The sequence below is a fragment of the Mastomys coucha genome, unplaced genomic scaffold (genome assembly GCF_008632895.1).
Source record: "Mastomys coucha isolate ucsf_1 unplaced genomic scaffold, UCSF_Mcou_1 pScaffold22, whole genome shotgun sequence".
NCBI lineage: Eukaryota > Metazoa > Chordata > Mammalia > Rodentia > Muridae > Mastomys > Mastomys coucha.
Window position 1 is genome coordinate 53,240,963 of NW_022196905.1, and position 21,181 is coordinate 53,262,143.

Sequence of the window (21,181 nt, forward strand, 5' to 3'; positions counted from 1 at the left end):
AATTTACTTCTAGATAGACCTGTGACATTATACCAGTCATTTAATATTTCTGAAAACTAATATCTCATTTAAAAATTAAGCAAGTTTATTGAGATCTCAAAAGGTTTGATGTCTCCAAGGAAATGGAAGGTATTACTGGTAGAGTATGGAAAACTAAAATGTCATTGAAAGATTTGCTTACAAGCTCAGGCAAGTTTCTGGCAATCAGAACTGTTGTGGTCCTTTCAGGCTACTGTGCCCTCTGCTTTAACATGAGAAATTCATATGAATCCATTCTTCCCAAGGTATTATCATAAAAAGTCCACTCCTATACTATGACATATGTTACTCCTAACTCTCAGCCGAACACACACTCTGTAATAAAATTATGACATAAATAGTTGCATAGTGATAAATTGTACAGCTACCTGCACAGAGGTGATATCTAACAGTAGTCCTGAGTCCTTTTTTTTCCGTAAGTGGATGCCTAATGTGAATTTTGTAATGGAATTCTTAAGAGAAAAATATTGTTTTAGAAAACTTGCTTAAGAATTTTGATGAGTTTTCATAAAATCAAGCACTTTCAGTTCCTTGTTAAGACGAGGTTTCCCAATATGGAAATTCTGTTCCCACCTTTTATTTGCCTGATTCACTAGATTCAAGCAAGATGTGGCATGTTTACAGACCTTGGTTCACTATATTATTTTCACATGTGCCCATCCTCAATCTCTTTCTCCAGGATAGTTTCATAAGAATTTGAGATTGCACCTCTAGATGGCTAGAACTGTATTATGAAAATTAAGAAATCATGTTCTAGAATCCTTACTGGTTGATAACGTTCGACATTCACAAAAACCTCAGTGTTTTTACTGTTAGTCCACATGACAATATAGATTTTCTAAAGTAAATTAGCCTGAAATTTAAGTCATAACAAAATGAACTACACACAATAAAACAATGTTCTGAACATTCCTAATGCTGCAAACCTTTAATACAATTCCTCATGCTGTGGTGACCTTAGACCATAAAATTATTTTTATTGCTACTTCATAACTGTAATTTTGCAACTGTTATGAATTGTAATGTAAATATCTTTGTTCTCTAATGGTCTTAGGCAACCCCTATTAAAGGGTCATTCAACCCTCAAAGCAGTCACAAGCCACAAGTTGAGAACTGCTGCACTGGAAGAAGTCAGTCCCCTTGCATTTGGCGTGAGAATCTTTCCAATAATAGACTGACAGTTTGCACACTCCAAGCTAAGATCCCACAGAAGTCCACAGTCTCTGCAACATGATGACCTTTAACAAACCTGATGCTTTTTTTTTTTCTATTTCTTCCTTTCAAATTATTTCAAGTCCCATCCCTTTCCATCTCGTGTGATGGAGTACTCTTGCAGTTACACACTTTCATCTCACTGGGAAGAACCTGTGTGGCCCTGGAATATAATATTCATATCAGTATTAATGTTATACCAAATATCACTGCCATTGTATTGTTTCCTATGACCACCCCTTAACAACAGACTCTACTTTCCCTGCATCTTGTGTTTGTGTTTCATATCAGAGGATATGAAAGCTTGTAACTGCCTAGGACAGTTGGCAGAAAGTAAAATAATTAAAGAATCAAAACTTGCATAGCATATTTTCCAAATCACAAAATGCATTTTATGTTATAGCCTGCCAACTCTTCAGGACATGAGACATCAATATTAATTTGTTACACCAGTGACATTTCCTGTCCATGGTAAGAGGTAAAGAAGTCAGGAGGGGTAGTTTAAAAGGAGTCCCCTGATTGAAAAACAATAAACAAAAAACTGCTGTTGATTAGAAAATGGGTAGCATTTAACCTACTCTCTTGGTACAATATGCCTGCTAGTGACCTAGCCAGTTGTATTGCTCTCTGCTTTTGAATACCATGCCCACAGCTGCACAGCAGTCATCTGAACTCATAAATAGACACATTTTCCCAAACTGTCGAAATTGCGGATTTCAAGGCTGCACACCAATTTACCTTTGCAAGGTGTTTTGCTCATCATGCTCACTGACCTTATTTCCACTGTGTTAGTTTATATTGCTCTCTGCTTGAGGAGTTTAATGAGTGTTGAATTCCACTGGGCATTCTGATTACAATATTCCTGCATATGTGCAAGTTTTTAGGAGAAAACAGATTACCGTGTTTCTAAAAAAAAAAAAAGAAAGAAAGAAAAGAAAAGAAAAGAAAAAGAAAAAGAAAAAAGAAAAAGTGTTGCATTGGGGACTTCAACACAGATTTTATACTTTTTATTCAGTTATAGATTTCTCAATCAAATTATAATATTTGTAGAAAGTAATTTGTGATGCAGAGAACACATTCAGGTGCACTCTTTCATCTAAGTCAGAAGAGAAAATAACTAGAAATTGTGAGGGAAGAACTAGGTTCTCCTCCACAAGTCTATTTTATTAGATGTTGGGAAAGTCACAAACCACCTTATCCTTCAGTTGTTCTGCTAAGTGTGGATTCTAATTAGACACAGATAACTGTCAGCATCTACAGAGTGGATAGATGTAAATGTGCCTTTTTATATTCAAGGATATATATAAATTTTACAACATAAAATTATATATGCGCATTGCCATCACTGCTGGTAAGCCTCTTCAGGTATTGACCCAGTGACTTTGAAAGCATCCTCGGAATTTAATTAAGCTCATCTGACATCTAGATTTGCTTCTTTGGCAAGGAGCCCTTGTGGGTGACATTGGAGAGCTCACACCAACCTCAGAGAATTCTGCCTCTTATCATCAGAATGAAGGCTCTGGGAAGCAATGATGCTTCAGATTAACTTGGTGAATGCATGCTATTTTCCTTTATCACTCATCGTTTTATTTTGATTTGGTTTGATTCCATCCATCACTCTAATGTCAATGCATCTTTTACTACTGCCTATGATAAATCATTTGTCATTTTCTGAAGAATCTGTCATTACCCTTATAACATTCAATTGGAAAACGTATAAAAATGCTGAGCCAATCCCATGGTATAAAATACTGCAGCCCAACACAAAGATCACTCACCTATGTGCCAGACATTCCAAACTGATTTCATCATTTATCAAAAACATCTTTGCCCCAGTGAAGAGCACAAAAAATCAACAGTCTACCACGATTTATGCTTCTCATGTATACGTGTGAATCTGAGTGATAGTTATAAATGAAATCGCAGCCTCCCACATACATTGATATTAAATGATACATTCCCTATCTCTTTAGTTGCCAACACCACATGATTATTTGCCAAGCCATAACATACAGTCAATACCATGTGACACACATCTTTTTACTATCTTAGCAATTTATTTCTTCTCTGTAATCTCTCTGACTTCTGGGATATTGTTTGTTTGTTTGGTTGGTTTGTTGTGATTCTTTCTTTTGTTTCCTTGTTTTTTTTTTTTTGGTTGTTGTTTGTTTTGTTTTGTTTTGTTTTCCTTTACTGGTTAGATCTTTGGATTGAGATGTAGTCCCTCTGTTCAATCTATTCTAGCTTCTCTCAAATTGTTCATCTCTAGGAATATTTTACATGTACAAATGTGATCATGATACTCTCTAAAATAACAACAAAATATTCAATGACTATTCATGATTTTAAATTGTATACATGTTAGCCTCCAGAGACATTTCAAGATTCTCATCAGCAATTTTCTATACTTGTCCTTTAATTAATTAATTAAAATAATGCCCATGTGTATATCTGTATGGGAGTATGTGCATATGGATCTGAATACCCCAGGGAAGCCAGAAAAGAACATAATATTTTCTGAAAATGAAATAACAAGCAGCTGTGAGCTGTCCTACATGCATATGAGTGCTATGACATGATCCCTGGTCATTTATGCAGGCAGCAAGCACTTTTAACCAGAAGCCCCTCCATCATTGTATCCTCTGTTAAAATATTCTATTATTTTAATGGTTACATGATGATTTTTGTTTGTTTGAAATATCCGAGCTATTTCCCACAGTTGATTTACTCTTCAAACTTGGAGTCATTTGTAAATTTTGGAGGTTTCTCTAATTTGTCATCCTTCAGTCATCCCCCAGAGTTCCAGGAATCGTAATTAGAGCTTACTCCGTTATTACTGGGCTGTCCACTTACAAATGTGGCATCATATTTATGTCAGGCACTTTTCTTGGGTGGTACACAAGCTCTTGCTCTCTCTCTCTCTCTCTCTCTCTCTCTCTCTCTCTCTCTCTTTCTGTTTTTGTCTGTCTCTGTCTCTCTCTCTTTCTTTCTCCCTCTCTCTCTTCCTGTCAACTTTACCCAGAGGAACGTCTTGAAAAAAAAATTGCATCAATACATTTGACTATAGACAAGCTCATGGGACATTCCCCGTTTATCAAATGAAATGAGAGAGAGAAGATCAGTATGGGCTGGTGCTCTTGGGTTGTATAAAGAAGCACAATGAGAAAACCATTGGGGGCAAGTCAGTAATCAGAAATCCTCCATATGCTCTGCTTCAGTTCCTACATCCAGGTTCCTGACTGACTTCACTCACTGGTGGCATGTCACCTAAAATTTTTAAGACGAAGTACCTTTTGCCTGCTCAGTTTGCTTTTGGCCATGATATTTTTTTACAATAGAAATCGTTAACTAAGATGAACGTCTTTCAACCAAAAAACAAAAACTTTCAAGTGGAACTTAGATTTTAGTAAATGAACAATATACCATTTTTATAGTATATTTAACTCAATGTCTGATAAGAATAAAGTAAAAAGGACAAGACCCATTGTATTTGAATTTATTTGTTTTACTTAATGTCCTGGAGTATTTTCTGTATTTATAATTGTAATGTATATATAATTGTAAGGATATATACTGCATGCATAGCTAGTGTCCCAGGTCCATTGCAAAAGCAAGGTGTACTCTTAATATCTCATCTCTCTCCCCAGCCCCATTTCCATCTATTTTTTTAAACCTAAAAAATAGAAACTTAAAAGGTCCATATGTAAATTCCAGTATCGAATGATTAAAAGGCTTTGTATTTGATCATCCTTAAATTTCAAAAGGAAATCAGCTGCCCTTTTCCAAATCATAGGAAGACATTTGTCATTGCAATAAAGTCACTTGTGAGACTTTTAATGATGGTTTTGAATGTCATTAAAGAGGTCTCTACCTAGGGAAGTTACTGAGATGAGGAGAACAGCTGACTGGGAAGAGACAAAGCAGACACTTTAGGTGTCTTCTAGGCATAGATCAGGGTCAGCAATAGGGACATGAAGTTGAGGGAAAACATTGCTCAAGTCAGAAGTGGAAAACAACTCCCTTCTTTTAAGTCCGATTAAAAATCCCATGAAGAGTTGTAGTAAAATAATTTTTTATGAAAGGTAAGGATGACATTTTCCTTCCTGATTATTACTGATTATACCAAACACAAGACCTTCAGTATGAGAACAAATACACAATGACGGCTATTGCCATGTTTACATAGGCTACCACCGTGATTTCAGTATTTATTCACGCAACAGGAGATTGTAGTCTTTCATTTGGAAAGTTATTGTAGCTCCTGTCATTTAACTTACTTGTCTCTTGGATTCTTTTGAACAAGACAATACACAATCCCAAGACAGTTTTCTCTCTTGTGTGATCATTGTCACTTTAAGGAAAATACACTTATCGTGGCCTGAGCAATTCTCACACAGAATGGGCATAATTGTTCAGCATTTCCCTTTGACTGTCCTGATACTTGTTAATTATCACTTCACAATAACCTGTATGTACAGGAAATCATCAGGCTTTCTAAAAAAAATCAAATATGTAACTCACAGAAGTGTTAAAAGCCCCAAGAACTCTGTTTTTTAAGACAAACCAACAAAGCACATCCATATGGTCAAATTTATCAACTCAAATAAGAAAATTTCTATTGTACACCCTTCAGAAGTCAGCTCAAGTAAAGTGGGCTATAGTCATTGGATAATTTGCTTGCTTATCATGGTTTCTTTTTTTAACTCATAATTTAAATATTTATTTTCTACAAGTTTGTGTTAAATTTCATAGCATCCATGGTCACTATAAAGTACAAAACCAGCTCTCTCTCTCTCTCTCTCTCTCTCTCTCTCTCTCTCTCTCTTTCTCTCTCTCAACTGCAAAGTCTGCCTGATATAATGATCCTTCATTGTAGATATTTCTCCACCTTAGCCTTGCTAAATAAAATCTAGACAGCTATGGTGAGATGGAATATATTTAAGCTTACTCTGTTTTCTTCATATACCTGCCTAAGATCATTGCTATTTTAGATGTATGTAGTAAATAAAAAGAAATGGCAAAATTTTGATGGTGGATGAATTTACTATCCACTTCATAAAATTCTGTCAGACATGAACACACACACACACACACACACATACACACACACACACACACAAGCAGATAGACAGACACATACTCACATTTACTACAGGTTTTCCTGGATATAACTATGTAGTTGCAAATGACCTTGAGCTTTTAATTCTTTTCTTATTGCCTGTCACTTGCTGGGTGTTCAAGCACATACAACTGATCCAACCTTGAAATGACAGTATCTTAAATATTACATATTAATTCTTTTGCGTGTGTGAATGAGTGTACAGATTTGTGCACGTCCAAGTCTACCTTTAAGTTTGTGAGTCTTTGAGTATACATATTAAATTTATATCTTTTTAATAAAAAGATAAATCACTGGGTCTTATTTTTGACATTTTGATCCATATATATGCACCATTAAAGTAAAAACAAAAACATATAAACAAACAAACAAATCTTCCATTCCATATTTGCTGAATTCTGGCTTTCACTGTGGGCCTTGAAGTTCAGTGCCACACTCTACAGGGAATCTAACACCCCATCCCTGAGAAGGAAGTATAGAGGGTCAGGAAATTGAATAGGAACATGTAGCAGTGGGGCATAGAGATTTGGGGGTAGCCTCTAGAAAGTCCCAGACTCCAAGGAAGCTAGAAGCTCCTAGGACCCAATGGCATTGACTTTAGCTGAAATACCCTACAAAGGAGAGAAAGAACCTGTAGAAACTACCTCTAGTAAATAGGTATAGCCCCTAGTTGAGGGATGGGGCCACCCACACATTTCAAAATTTTTAATTCAGAAATGTTTCTGTCCATAGCAAAGACAGGGGCAAAAAATGGGACAGACACTGAAGGAAAGGCCATCCAGAGACTGCCTCACCCAGGCATCTATCCAATCTGAAGACACCAACCCCCACACTACTGTTGATGCCAAAAAGCAGTTACAAACATGAGCATGATATGTCTGTTCCCTGAGAGGTTCTACCATCACCTGACCAAAACAAATGCAGATACTTACAGCCAACCATTGGAGTGATCCCAGGGACCCCAATAGAAGAGACAGGGGAAGATTTGAAGGAGCTGAAGGGCATTGCAACTCCATACGAAGTATCAAGTAACTGGACTACCAAGAGCTCTCAAGGACTAAACCACCAATGGAAGAGAACACATGGATGAGGAAGAGGAGGAGGGTCTCTCTCTCTCTCTCTCTCTCTCTCTCTCTCTCTCTCTCTCTCTCTCTCTCTCCCTCCCTCTCTCTCTCTCTCTCTCTCTCTTTCTTTGTCTCTGTCTCTGTCTCTTTCTTTCTCGTGTGTGCATGTGTGTGTGTGTGTGTGTGTGTGTGTGTGTGTGTGTGTGTGTGTGTGTGTGCCTGTGTATATTCCTATCTTTGTATGATGTCTAGATGGGGAGTTTTGTATATGTTTTCATATACTACAACAGGAAGCTTTTCTGTGACGGAGGAATAAGGCACTGATCTATGACCTACAAGTAGAGTAGAATAGCATTAGGAGTCATTTAATCACTACTTGTTTTCCTTTAACTAGTAGTATTTGGTCTTACCATAAGTTCCTGGATTATCTAGATTCTGGTTCAAAGTCACCCAAGGAATGTCAGGTATCAGCAGGTATCAGTTCCATCGCAGGTAGTGGGCCTTAAGTCAAATCAGGTATTAATTGGTTACTGCCACAGATTCTGTGCAACCATTCACTTAGCATATTTCGCCTGCTGAACATCACTGTATAGCAAAGGCTTTATGTCTGGATTGGTGTTTCACATTTCACTTTTGATAACCTGGAGAATATCTTTCTGTATCAAACAAAAGATAGTAGAACATAAAATATTCTACATAGTCACCAGCCTGACATTTCCATGATCAATTAGTTCTTTGAGTATTTTTTTTCAGCAATATGGTCTTGTTATAAGTTTTTGGAGAGAAAACTATTGTCTTTACAACAATCTGGATTGTTGGGGAATTTTCATGGGACCCTTTGGCCAAAACCACAATTGGGTGTAACCCATTCCCGATATTTGAAGCTTCATTTGGTGAAAAGAAATGACCAATTGAGACTCTGTTGTTGCCTCCCAAGCCCAATTCAGCCTCAGGCCTTTGGCAGCTTCTGCCCGAGGCGGTCACCTAGGGAATTAAGCCGAAAGACCTTCTACAGACTATCAGCTTATCTCTGAAAGAAGTTACCCAAGATACAACTAGCCTGTGACAACACCTATTGCCTGAGGACATCTGAGCCGTTGGTGACTCCCTCCTGACTCTTCCCTGACTTCTCAATGTTTATGTTATGCAAATATTTTATTTCTGGAGTTTTCAGTTCTTACCTGCCTATATAAGCTCAAACCACCCCCAAGTAAACGAGCCTTGATTGGAAACCCTCAACTTGGCTTCGTGTCCTTTTGTTCTTGAACTCTGTTTCAGGTCTCCTTTCTTCCTTTGGTCTAGGCAGAACCCGGTTCGTGAAACTGTGGGACAGTTTCATTCTGTCTCTATGAAATTTGCACAATTCATTAGGATTACCTTCATGTATTTTAGAAGTTTCCACTGCACTACATTTCCATACCACCCCTCAAATGCTCCTCAACTTCAGCTATCTCTTTCAGCATTTCCTATTCAACTCTCAACTCCCTGCCCTCTCCCCTCTTATTATGGAGGAATAAAAATATCAGTGCCTACATTTAAGGAAATATCTAGGTCCTTGAATATAATTCTATTATTCTAAATACATATTAGAAATATAATATGTATAGTCTTGTTGACTGCATTTAGACTCATCTGGTAGGTACCATCTACTTTATTTATAAAGTCCTCCTGAAGTTATTTAACTTATAACCGAAGATAGTTATAAGTGTGGATAACAAAACCCACGGATGAAGACTGTCGTGACTATAAGGGAAAAAAAAAGATATTTACCCAGATTACTGCTTCACTTCCTCACAATCTGTCAAAATATAAGGCAGCAGCCTCATGTTGCTGCCTCTATAGAGATCTTCCATGGTTGCCACAATGCCATTTACTGTCCTGATAGACTATTCTCAAACCATGAGCCAGAACACATACTGCCCCCTTTAACTTGTTTATCATCAGATATTAAGTCACAGAATTAAATGAATACAAGAAACACATGAATCTAAAAAGTTCTCTTTGTAGAACTGTCAAAGAAAAACTAATATTTTACTGATAATGCTCATTCATATTAATTCAGTAAAATGTTAAATAGTTCCAAAAACAATATAATCAATGGGGAACCTAATTTTGATGTGACATGGAGACTGGTATGTAAAGAAAAAAATAATCAATAAATAAATGAATAAATAAATAAAAATAATAAACAGTAAAAAAATAAAATAAAAGTATACTTTTAGTTTTTGTTTATTTTTATATCACCACTTAATGAGGGTATGTAGTTTATCCCTGATAAAAGTTCTAGGATTCAGAGAAAATATTATTGTTTTCTAAGATTCCATGGCTATTAAATATTTTCAAGTAAACAATCAAAAGCAAGCCCTTGGGCTATATAAAAAATGTATTTGTCCCTACAGTCATATTTATAGTATCAGTGAAAGCATAATCTAAATGGAGGCAAAACAATATAATAAACAAAATGATTTACATTTAACCACTCTACTTGAGGACAAAATCAGGCACATCTCTGATTTCAAGGCCAGCATACTCTAGAGAGTGAGTTCCAAGATAGTCAGGGCTACACAGAGATCCCTTGTTTGGAAAAATAAAGAATAGATTATTCAATGAAAAGATTGAAATAAATAAAACAAAGATAGGTACAAATAAGATGTTACAAAATGACCAAGGCACCAAAATTGTGCTTGAGTTCCCTGTGGTTGGAAAATCATGCCCAGCCGTTGTCCGGCTATCATTAAGGAACATTGTGTTAGCCAAATATTTCCTTGTGATAAAGCTCTTGAGGTTTTATAAACAAGCACCTCCAAAAGAGTTTCTAGCAAATTTGTCTAAAAAATTTTCCATAGCTCTGGAAGCTTAAGGTCTCATGTAGCTGACAAGAGGACGACAGGGGCAATTTTAAATTGTTAGAAGGCTTTCCTGGGTCAGATCTCTCTCAGTGCTGATATCAGCAAAACAGGAGAATGTTCGTTATGTCAAACAGAAGTGAAACACAAAATATGAAGCCAGTCTCTGAGACTTTCCCATCCAAATATTCTTCTATGAAATGACAGGAATATGTCAGAAGAAGAGGGGAGGAGATTGAGAGGAAAGGCTAGTTGATTTTAAACTAAGACAGTAGTTCGTGTTAACAAGCCTTGCAAATTCATACAGCCTTCTTAATATATACTGAGACACATGATTTTTGCCTTAGCCAGAAAAATGACAGGAAATGGAAAGATTGTTACTGACAAAAAGGAAGGTTTTTCTTAGATGGAGTGGGTTTTACTCTTCAGTTTTCTGTTTGATTCTCTGCTCAGTAGAATGAAGGCAGGGTAGCAAACAGAAAGCATTTCCACCGTGAGGAAAGCTCACTCTGTGAGTTTTCTTTTTCTTGAATCGTGATCAATAATTTCAGCTATTCACAAATGAGGTTAGGTAGTAAATATTAAAGTAGTTTTTATATTAATAGTAGGATAAAGGTTTAACTTAAAATAGCACTGCAGAAAACAAAACAAAACAAATAAACAAACAAAAAACTACCAGCAACAGAAAATATAAGTTTAGTCAAAATAAACAATCGGTAACAAGTGACAAGAAGCAGAACACACTCTTTGAAAATGAGACAGGACGTTTTCCCATTTCCTTCCCTGTTAGAGAAGATGTTTAAAATGCTTAATTAGTACACACCACCACATCTACTCCATCCTGGGAATCTTTAACTTTGCAATATTTTTCCAAAGAGGCAGAATATTTAATGGAAGCAACATTATGTTATAACACATAATGGCATGTATTATTGATAAATGAACATCTACTACAGACACTATGTTGTGAACTTCGTGTATTTCTATTCTTTATCCATCTCTTTATGTTTACTAAATACTTAATTTTGTTGAAAATTCTAAAACCTGAGCTGATAAGGAGCCACAATTGCAGAGGCAGAAGTTTCCAAGTGCAGGGCACCAGCAGCCTCTGTGAGAGGCTGCTGGAGACAGGTGGTAACTCAAACCACCCTCCTGGCAGACTAGCAACACACTCAGGCAGGATGGACAGGGGGTGGCAGGGCAGGTGAGGCCTCAGAGCTGCTGCACTGCTGCTTAGACCACCTGTATTATGGCCTGCAGGTCAGCATTTGCCACTCCAAGCATAGGCTGCTTCCTGGACCCAAAGCAACCAGTCTAGCCTCTGCTAGATGCATTGGGGATCGCAATCTGTGTTCAGGAACGTGCCCCAGCTAGAGTTGCTCCTGACAGAAGAGGCACAAAGGCAAGGTTTACTACACAGGCCACAGGAACTGCACCATCAGCTGGATTGATGCTTGGGACAGACCGAGAATAATTGTGTATTTCCTGCATCCGGTTCCAAAGTGTGTAAGACAGTAGTCAGTCCTCAAGCTGCTGTGTGGAACCAAGATGTTGCCTTTTTTTTTTAACCCCTTAAGCAGTAGGGTTTCGAGGACCCTCTGCTTGCTTAGAGCACAGTCCACACAAAGGTTCCTAGGACTGGAGTTATAGACAGGGATGTTGAAAGAATCCATGGCAGTGGAGTTAATACACTTGACACTGTCCCAGCTGAAAGAAGATAAACGCTCAGCTGGCTCTCCCAAACCATGTCTGCCTGCTTGCTGTCATGCCTTCCGCCATGATGATAATAGACCAAACCTATGACCTACCACCGTAGGCTTCAGCACAGCTCCAGGGAAGCCAGAAGAAAGGCACCCAATAGAGCACCAAGGCCCAGCAGTGGATGCCACTGCAATGAATGAGTATGTGATGGAGAGATGGGAAAGATGGAGTATGTGATAGGGAGCTAGAAGGGAAATGCAAACTGAGTGGAACATGCACTGTGGAGAGACGTAGAGCTGGAAAGGCAAGGGCAGTGACAAACTGTGCCTCTGAGGAGCCTGTGCAGTCACCTGAAACCATGGTGATATCCTGGCCCAGGCTGCCATGAAAGGCTATGTATGTCTGGGTCCCCAGCCCTACCACAGCCTAATTTCTGGGTTGATATCTGTGGTCCCTTATGCCACTAAAGGCCATCTGGAAGTCAATGGTCTCAGCTACTGCCTAAGACCATGTTGATGGTTGGGACCATATTAAAGCCTATGGTCAATCTGATCTGAGTGGCCTCTGCTGCCACCCTGATGCTCTGGCCTCAGCTGACGCTGAGGGCCATGTCTGGGTACATGTCCTCCTGTAGTTGTGGGTCTGTGTCTACATCAGAGGCCTGTATTACCACTAAAGGGAACACAAGTTGTCCTTGGTCTCTGCTGGGCAGCATAGTAGAGCTTGCCCTTGTGGCATCGTGTGTGTTTGGAACTGCTGACCAACTCATCCCCCACCCAGGCCCAGCTCCAGGGCTTTTGAATTGGCCAACCCCAACATCTAACTGATCAGTGAACTACCAAAGCATGCCAAGGACCAGTCCTGTAGACCACAACTACAGGATTTCCATGACACAGGATAACAGCAGAATATCTGAGAAGAGCCTTGCTGAATATCCAGTATTGATAGCATAGCAGAAGCTAGAGGCCTCAAACCAGTCCAATGACTCATTGCAATGAGAATTTGCAAGTAAAGCTGAACAAAAGCCTATACTATGTGACACACAGCAACATACTGCAGTTTCCGTGGAGAGATGTTGGGAGGTTTTGTTTGTTTGTTTGTTTGTTAATTTTTAAAATGTAATTTTTTCTTTTAATGGGGAGGTTGCAAGTACAAAAGCCAGATATGAAGAACTGGCAAATAAGTGGAATTGGGTGCATGATGTGAAATTCACAAAGAATCAATAAAAAGTTAAAACAGAAATAAAATTATAATACAATAAAAATGATTTTAAGGAGAAGTATTGTGTCCCATGGCTATTAGAATACACAAGTATGATTTTTCCATACCAGTTGTGCATTTTTTATATTATTTATTACCAGTTGCTTCTAATGAGTAATATAAACCATGCCATGTCATATAAAAATATATTTCAATTTTACAGCACCTTATAAAACTTTCTAATTTCACAACTATCTGCAGGGTGAGCTGAAACTTAAAGGTAGAGCTTGTGCTGAATGTGTGAGGCCCCAAATTCCTTAAAAATAATTTGTTGATCTCTGACTATGTTTGTTATAAGTGAACATCTAATTGCTTTTGGCATACGCTTACATATTTAAACTTTAACTCTTAATGATCTGGGGAAGAAATGGCTACAAATGAATGAGTCACAGCCACAAAGAAAAATGATGCAAATATGCTTCAGGAGGTACAAGCTAGCTATGCTGATGAGTCGTTTTCTTCATTGTCAGGTAGCTTTTTAAGGCAACAAGAATGCCCCTTCAAGAAATAAGATGGGAAATCTGAGGGACAGAGAGTTGAAATAATTCAGTCAATATTAACTAGTGAAGCAGAGCCCGGATTAACATTCAAAGACACTGTTTCCAAATTATATAATATATATATATATATATATATATATATATATATATATATATATATACACATATATATTACAGTATGCCACAGGTTCTCTTTAACACTTAAGAGACTTGGGATACCTCCTAGTGACAACTGAAACCTGTTTTCCTTAGGCTGTGCTGGCCTCACTTCAGTTTTAATAAAGGCACAAACAGACTCAGCATTTCAGATTAAGTGGAAAGAACCACCCACACCCTGCTCTCTCCACAGGGATTCACCACACATCCTTTAGCTGATAAGGCACCTGAGCACCAACGACAACAACATAAATAAAATAAAATAAAATGATCTAAGCAGAACTATTTAAGCTTCTTTAGACAGCCACGAGGGCAGCTGTTCCTGTGACGGGCAGATTCTCTGGGGAGACCTTGGCTGTGACTGCCCATATGATTATGATTCCAGCCTTCAGTCTGGCAGAGAGCAAGCATACTCTGACCAGGGCATGTGAAGAACAGAGGGTCATTCATTCAGAGGCCTGGAGAATGATAGAATTTTAGAGAAAGAAGAGTTTTGGAAGGTCAACGTTCTCCATGTCCACAGTGCCTGACCCAACCCAAGAAAGTCATTAGTCAGGCCATCACAGCTGAAAGAGAAGAAAAGGCATTTTCCACTGAACTGTTGAGATTGTATTATTGTGATAACTGTAATACCTATTTCCCTTTTGCAGTCTAAGTTTAGAGCATTGAAAATGTTCAAAGTACAATTATCTTTCATTAAACAGGTTACGTATTATTAGTTTTGACACTAGTAGTGAATGAGACATAAATTACAGTTGAAACTGGACCTATCTTTCTCTTTCGTTAAAACCTGGTGAAGTACTTGCATCTCAATCATTCTAGTATGGGTTCTTACTCAATCCTGATCACATTGGCCACATTATCTTGAATTCCCCAGTATTGTATGAAGTTCCATCACTACCACAATGTCATATTGGGGCTCAGTTTCTTCAGCCTGCTAGTATCTTAGTGTCAACCATTGACGAATTCCAGTCTTATCTTTACAGATTCATTTTCTGTTATCCACAGGGCATGGTGTGGCTTCTACCAAAAAATTAACTTCCTGTCACACTGATAGGTTGTGACATAACCAAATAAGTTTTGGGAAGCAAATTTCAAGGTATTATTATTATTATTATTGTTATTATTATTATTAATTTTTGTGCTCAAGTCATTTTTACGGATAGATTTAACTTAAAAAGTCTCATTATATCCTTCCAATCTCACCTAACTTAAGTAGTTATGCCTGCAATTATATCCTATTTGCAAGTTGGAGCATGTGCATTGTGAACTAAAAAAAAGAACAATAGATCTCCTTGGTCATTGACTTAATGTTTATCTGCTTTAGAGGGTTTTTATAAGGAAATGGTATTCTCCAGCACCAAGTCCTGCTTTGTTTCCTTCAAAGTCATCAATTCTGCTTTCATTGTGTTCCGTGTTGTAATGTTGTAACACTTCAACATGTGTGTGTGTGTGTGTGTGTGTGTGTCTGAGTCTATGTCTGTGTGTGTATATGTACCTATAATAAACAGTGTTCAACTAATAATACATGCCATAGTAAGATACATAGAAATTTTGACAGCAATAAGTCTTTCACTTTAAAGTGTCTTCAATTTTTTTCAATCTTTTTTAATATTCTAAGAAGTATCCTCAATTTTATCAACTAAGAGGATATAATAGATGCCTGTATATTCTCTCAGCACAATCTGTTATACAGACCCTAATCTATTTAGAAATAAAAGTGGGGTTTGAAAATTGTTGCAACAGCTTTGCCTAGATTTTCCATTTTGTATCCATCCTTCTCTGGTCACTTAAAGAAATGAACTGACTTTAAATAGCCTAATGGCTTTTTGAGGCACTCCAATAAAACAGCAGTTTATTTTTTTCAGTTATTTGATGTTCTAAATTTATTTCTGCTCCAGTAGTTTAATGTTGAGTGTTACCTTTCTACTAAATTGTTTTTATATTTGCATGTATAACTTTATAGGTATCAATAAAGTATATTTTATATAATTAAAGATGAGGTTCAGATTTAGTTTCCAGTAACATTTAAACATGTTTTATTATCTTTCCTCTAAGTAAAAGTTTGGATTTATATTAAATAACATTTATTTTAATTACTTGTATTTTTGGCTTGTATGAATTAGACTCCACAATCCATTAATGCACTTGATATCAAAACTAATACGTACTGAGAAATACTTTCCTTAATTATCCTTTTGTTTAATGACTCAAGGACCAAGTAACTGTCTGAGTCCTATACACTCAGAACTTTATCCCTACCTATCTGCCTCTCTCACTGCCTGGACTCTGTTTTCATAATTTAAGTCCTGAGCACTTCAGATTCAGGATGTTTCTGAAACTATAGGGCCTAGTTTTCAAGAAATATCTCAAATTCTGGGAAGCAAATGTTGCTGGCTTGTTTGAAGAGAAGGAAAGCATCTACAGAAATGAATGTCAGGCTGTTGTTCTGCACACTGAACTGGAGACATTATGAATAGCTGGGTTGCTGACAAATCATTTCTGGACACACATGCTCAAGGCCTTGGGAGATTGCAGCTGGAGGTCACCTGGCAATAAAATGAATTATCTAGTTTGTGCCAGGGCACAAGGGAGAGATATCTCATTCTCTCAAAAGGAAACTTGCTCATATCCAGTTTTTCTTACAGACACTTGAGTCAGGCAGTGTTCCATCTGGCTTCTGCCTAGCACCATCCTGGTGTGTTCAGCTTCTCATGCACTGTTGGCATCCTGGACTGTTATATTCTGCTCTGGTTCTCATGTCTGAGACTTTTCCTCCAGTTATGCCCTAACAGCTTCTGCTCACATTTCTAGGTTACACTCACATACCTCTCCCCCTGGCATCTTTAATCCTGATGATGCTTAGTTTATTCTTTTAGCTTTAGTGTGCCACAGGCTTGAGGAAATTTAGTATTGCCCTTTTAAGGACTATGGTACCTCATTAGGATCAACCTGTAATAGATGGAATTTAGGATGGTGTTGATAATTAGCAGACATAAGAAAAGTCTGAGCGCCAGTGCCTTGATAGGGATGGAAGATAGTACAAAGCGATTGCTGAACTTCTAAGACCCACATCTAGTATCCTGTGATCATACGGTATTAGCATAAGACTCAGTTTTTAAGAATTCCTTTTGTCAATTAGCATTTTATAATACCTATTTCTGGTACTTTCCTTATTGTCAATATCATCACCAAAGAAAGAATTATCACTGAGAAAAAAATGCTAAGTAACATTTTTTCTATATTTTTTACTTTTAGATACTAGCTATAATTACTTACTTTTCTACTTTCACTTCTTCTACTTCGAGACATCATATATTTCTATATTTGAGAAAGCAATCCCTGTACTTTGCTTCCTCAAATTTATGATACCTGGCTCATTTTCTTTAATTGTTGATTGTATATACACATATTATTACACACAGAGACTTAAACTTTAATATATGTGTATGTGTGTGTGTCTGTGTGTGTGTATTTGTTCATAAGTGTGTGCGTGTGTGTGTATGTGTGTGTATTACATATGCATGTTTTTTGGTGCTGACCACTTAATAATGGGTAGCTAATTAGAGAGTTCTTGTCTTGTATAGTTTACTTTATCCACTTGCATCATTCTTCAGTGACATGCAGTTCTTGGAATAGTGATGGAATCCCATGAGGTTTCCTACATATCTATTAGTGTTGCTTTTTTTTTTTTTTTACAGGCATTGCTTAGAAGCCATATTGTTTACTGGTGGGTATAGTATCCCAAATACTTCTGGGAGATTCCATCTCTCTTCTGATATCCTGGTTCTATTACTCTTACAAGCTGTCTCTCCCACTCTTCAGGGCTGTTTTCTGAGCCTTGAGTGCATGAGTTATGTTGTACAGGAATAACTTAGAACTGGGTATAAGAATCACCTGTTCTCTGTTTGTTAATCAGATGTAGTTTTCTGCTTCTTTTCTGGTCCTCTTGCATTGAGAAATGTCTTCGTTGAGGAGTGTATCTATATTGTCTTGTATCTATATTACATATAGATACAAGAATAAATATTTAGCTCTCTAGTGATGGAAGCAACCAAGTGTTCCATATGACTAGCATGGCAATATAACCCTAAGTCCAAGAGTGGTCCTCACAATTTGTTCACACCATCTCAACAAAGGGGAAATCGTCCCTAACACTTGAAACCTAGCCAACTATCCAGGCTAGTAAAGTCATGAATTTTGGAATTTTCGAACCTATAAACACCATTTTGCCAAAAGAGGAGGATTCCCCGCTGCATTCTAAACATGTATCCTTATACCATCATTTCTTAGTAAGGAACATTCAAATAAATAGAAATATATTGGAAAGGGAAGAGCCAGACTCTTATTGTTCTCTTTAGCTTGTAGACTCTAGATTGACTTCTTTTAGGTGATTAAATAATATGGGCACTTGAAGCATTAAAATGGTGGTAAACTACCTAATGAAGAGGAAAAGAATGTGAAAAACAAAAGCATTGTATCTTGTTTATTTCCAAAGTAAAACATTTCTCTGTTCTAAGAACAACCTCTTGATATCTGTGAGCTACATTGCCACACATGAGACATGTCCAACATTACTGAATTTTATTTAAATTTCTGGAATTATTTAGTATTATCATTAGTGCTGAGGTTAGAAATTAAGAAACCTAAAAGAATGATTTTGTTCTGCTTTCATTTGTTGAATTTAAAAGGAAAAGTACTACCAGTTTGTAAACAGAATGTAGAAGGCTCAAGTCAGCAGTCTAAAAGTCCCATCAACATGGTTTCATTTACCATTTCAATGTGCCAATGGAAATGGACAGCAAAGATCAGAGAAAAGACATTCTTGCAATGTGACTGTATCTGGAAGAGGTCCATTCATGCTTCGTATCTATATGAGCTTTAGATTAAATACAGAAAGAATTACGACTGGATAGAAGATGTCTATAATTAAGCACTGTTGTTAAAACTATGTCCTCGTCACTACTAAGTTCTGGATATGCAAACATACAAAGAAAGTCTTATGATTGTTGAACCTCCAATCTAGGAAGTACAAAATGTTCACTTCTGCTTCAGAGTATGGTCCCACAAGCACGGATAAGTATCCTAGCTGACATGAGTTCTCTGGAGTGAGGTTTCATTCTTTCAGGAATCCAGGGGAATGACAGACTTAGAAATCCAACTTAGATCCTGTGCCATTTTTCAAAGTAAAGCTACAGTAAGAATTTAAAATGGAAGAAACTATCATGACCTCATTCTGCTTTTATTTAATGGTAGCCCCACATAAAGAGAACAATGCACGTTTAGCACAAACAGCTTCTATATATTTTTCGATCTTTGGATGTCCCTGATTGAGGACAGCAAGAAATGGCATATTTGATAGTAAACCTTATGTTTACTGGTCACATGGGTAATTTTTGCCTAATTTCTTCCTTTCTCTCCAATGTGTTATTGTGTAAGTCAGACTTTGGGCATCTAATGAGCAACAGAAATATTTATGTAATTTTATTTCTATTTTTTCTCTTAGAGCTTTCTTCTGTATTCTAAGCTTACACTTTGACCTTTAAACCAAATAGCCAACTTTCATTCTAGATTTTACCTTTATTTCCATATTTTTCCATTCATACCTTAAGCTTTCATACAATTAAATTCGAAAAGCACACATTTTTTAGTTCCTTAATTTGAAAAAAAAAATACCACTATGTCTAGATAAGTTTGCTATTTACTTTTCTGTCTACTTTTGTTAATACATTCTATAAATTATACAAAAATGCCTCTACTAAATAAAACTTATGAAAGTAAACATATAAAAATGAGATCATTGTGGTATAAAAATAAGTGTCTCACCAATCCAGATTGCTAATAAGTGGCTGGGCTATAATGTCAACACTATGATTTACACTCTGATTCTCTTAAATACTTCACTCTAGTGCTTCCAGGAAGCATGATAGAGCTTTCTACAGTATTCTTACTGCTGCACATATTCACCATGGAGACATTCCAGGAAAATACCTAAGAATAAATGGTGTCAACCTTAGGTTTAAGAAATAGAAAGGAGACTTTTCAAAGGGTGAGGAATTCAGTGTGAAAAGGTCACCTTGATAATAGTACCATACAGAGGAATAAGACATCCCAGGATGACAGGACAGAATAAAAGCACACATGAAGCATACTGCAGAGCAAGAACTGCATTAATAATAGCAATACCTGAGCATAAAATGTCAAATCATACGCTGTTCATGTGGCAGATAATATGAAAATGGAGAAGAATTTCAATCAGACTTCTATTGCAAACTGAATTTTCCTGGATTTTATTGAGAATGGTAGACCTATGAAATTTGTAGGATGGTGAGCTGAAAAGGAAGGGGAATATAAAGAAAGGAGAAGAAGGAACATTAATAGATTATCTTATCAGTCACTACATAATGTCTGTTATCTGGAAAGTATACCTACCAATGGATTTTTTTTTTTGTTTTATATTTGTTGTTGTTGTTGTTGTTGTTGGGTTTTTGTTTTTGTTTTATTTTGTTTTGTTTTGTTTTGTTTTTGGAAGACAGGAGGGCTAACTATTGTCATGGTGGACTTTTCACAATCTGTAAGAATGTGTCTGAATGAGATTTAACAATTATTCTTAAGATGGACCCTTTAGCTTATGTTTCTGTCATTGTCTTTTTCCATTTACCTAACTATTAAAAGTTCAGAGTCACAGGTAGATCTCATGGATCATATAAATAGGTCTGGATTATCTCTACTGGGCACGAGGAGATAATGGAAAGATAGAAGAATAGTACATAGCTGACATCTAAGTAAGACATAAGATAAATATATGTTTGAGGAAACCTTCACGAACCAAACTACCTGAACTGACAGGTGTTGAACAGTTTGATTAATCCCTACACAGAAAAAAGCAAAAAGGTCTTTGAAGCGTATTTTTTTGACACATTTTTATCAGTGTGAATTCTTAGCAAGTGACCTGTATCAGCACAATAGAAGAGTACACATGAGTAAACTTGAATAGCACAGCACCGGAAATTTGGAGGATTTTTGAGTTGGGTGATTATTTTTATTATTTATAAGTTAATGTATAATTTGCTAATAGGATGACTACTGCCTAAAGAATAATGTTTTGCAAGTATGTAACAATCCATAACAAGTATGGATAGCAATCAATAAAATATGGTCATACTTGCCTTATTAGCTCAAAGTATTATGAGTAATACTAAGAAAATAAAAGAATAAAAAATTGCATCAAATCATAAGTTACAGTAAGGCTTGATATCTGTTGACTAATTTATGATTTCTGGC